This window comes from Egretta garzetta, unplaced genomic scaffold (assembly GCF_000687185.1).
Source record: "Egretta garzetta isolate BGI_Z169 unplaced genomic scaffold, ASM68718v1 scaffold39, whole genome shotgun sequence".
In the NCBI taxonomy this organism is placed as follows: Eukaryota; Metazoa; Chordata; class Aves; order Pelecaniformes; family Ardeidae; genus Egretta; species Egretta garzetta.
Window position 1 is genome coordinate 2030643 of NW_009260945.1, and position 2395 is coordinate 2033037.

A 2395-nucleotide genomic window follows, 5' to 3' on the forward strand; every position below is an offset into this window, starting at 1 on the left:
CTCCTGTTGATGTAATGGCTGGGATCATGTCAGAACTTGGTAAAATTTTAGACAGTCCATGTACACCCTTTCCCCACCAGGCCAAATTTTAGGTATGCTGCAAGAAGAGGGAAGAGGCCACTAGGGGAGAAAAAATAGATGAGAAGGTGATGGGTACCATAAACCAGGGTTTAATTCCTTTGTTACATACAGTGCTGTGGTAAGTGGTTTTTAAACATTTTGAATGATGGAAGATGTGTTTAATGGTTTTTTTCTGATCTTGAAGCTGGCCTAGGCAATGCAATTACACTGAAGCGGAGAGAGATGTCACTGCAGTGCCTTTTGGCGACTGAGCCCCTGACCTAGAAAGCCAGGCTGGCCGCGCGCGTCCTGACCTTGCCCCTGTGTCACCATCTTCTACGTTTGGAGTGCCACCCTGTGGTGAAATTGTGCAATACTTTCTTTTTTAACTTGCAATTATTTAAATCGTCGGCACATGTCACCATTTGACAACCTGGAGCATTCCACCCACTGGTGAACTCGTGTTATTAATTAATTATGGCCTCTGCTTAGGCTTTCTTTCTCGCCTCCAAAATATGCAGCGCAGGTGGTGCAAGTCCCTTTGCCTCTTGCTGTGTGATGGCTCCCAACATCTCGACAGGACAGGAATGGCTCACCTCCTCAGCTGAGGATTTTTCTGGATTGTTTATTTGTTGAGATCTGCTGCACTTCTAACCTTAGCATCAGAGCTGCTTAGGTAATTGTCTTACTGCTAATTTAATGACAGTGAAGTTGACATTGCCCTTACTTTATGCTCATCAAAATACCAAGTGTTATTATTTATGTATTTTTTGTTGTTTGAGTTTTACACCGTTGATTTTTTTCCCCTCTAATCAACAGTAACAGTTACATGATTTGCATTTATATACATGGAGAGTCAAGATTCACAGGGAGAGGCAGCACTTCATTGGTTGAAAACCAGACAAAATTTTAGGTATGCAATCTTTTCAGGAGTGATGTTGATAAATAGCTTCAAACCTAGACATGGATTGAAATAAATTAGCTCTGGACTTAGTTTATATTATTCAGTTAGACAATTTGAATGATAAAGGGGTTGGTACTTGTGGAACAGAAGGAAGTGATGGCAAGAAGTTAAGCTGAGAATATAATTAACCCCTGTGAGTGTTGTGGTTTAACATAGACATAATTAGTGGTTATGGGAGAAGAATGGAAACCATAATTTGCCGTAAAACCAATCTCTCTACTGAGTCTGTAGTGTTTAGTATCCAGGAGTTGTGAGCGTTAAGTTCTTAAGCTCAGGATCAAGACTTAAGAGGTCACAGATAAACTGGTTGTTTTGTAAAAAATCATTTCCTTTATTCATTTTCTGTAGGAGCACACACTGGCAAACAAGTTTGATGTTTCCCCCTACAATTTATACAAAAGCATTTAAAATTGTGTCATAGGCCAAGGCTAATACACATTCATTGCATTTTTCATTTTGATGAATGGCATTCCTTACGGCTTTGTGTTGGCAAGTTTTGCATTTATGCTCTTGCAGAGTCTGGCTCCAGCCTGTGCATGGTGGCCTCCTGCTGCTGCTGAATGTAGTGAAGTTATGGGAGCATTTGAAAGCTAGGAGTTCCGCTTGGGTAGCATGCATCAAACAAGGAAGACTAAATTGTTTTGGCAGCAGAATTCAAGTAGTTGAGTGGATTGTAGAAAGATAAAAAAATATTTGCTCCAATAGACATCCTTTGGCCTAAGTAACTGCAGAAGACCAGAGCTCTCTGCATAAACCACACAAGAAAAGCACTTAAGTATTGTTGTTCCCATTTTAAGAGGAACTGGGAAATATAATAAATGACTTTAAGGTCATATAAAACCCTAAAAGAACTAGGGATAGAGAGGTTCCTGGTCCTCCTCATTAAGCAAAAGAACATCCATTCTCCAACTGTACCCCATGAAAGGAAGGTTGAATTCTGTTTCAGATGGCTTCGCAAGAAAGTTGTCATTTATCCATACTTGTGTGTAACCTTATAAACACTAATAAATAACCTTATAAACACGTCTGCTAATACACAGACGAGGGCAAAGCCTGAGGAAGAGATCAGATTTGCCAGTTTTTACTATTGCTTGGGTTCCTTACAGAAATTACTATTTCATATTTCATTGATGAAAAGGAAAGAATATAAACATTTTAAGAGAAAAACTTTATTAAAATGCATTGTAATGCTCTGGACTAACCTTTAAAGGGAGATGCATAAGGATCACGGTATGAATGAAGTGAATTTATAGCTCTCTAGTAAAGTTGAAAAAAATAGGGTGGAGGAAACAGTATCAAACTGAAACATTGTCATGCATTCCTGTCTCCATTTGCCTGCACCATTCTACTTTGAAAAAAAATTTCTCTTTC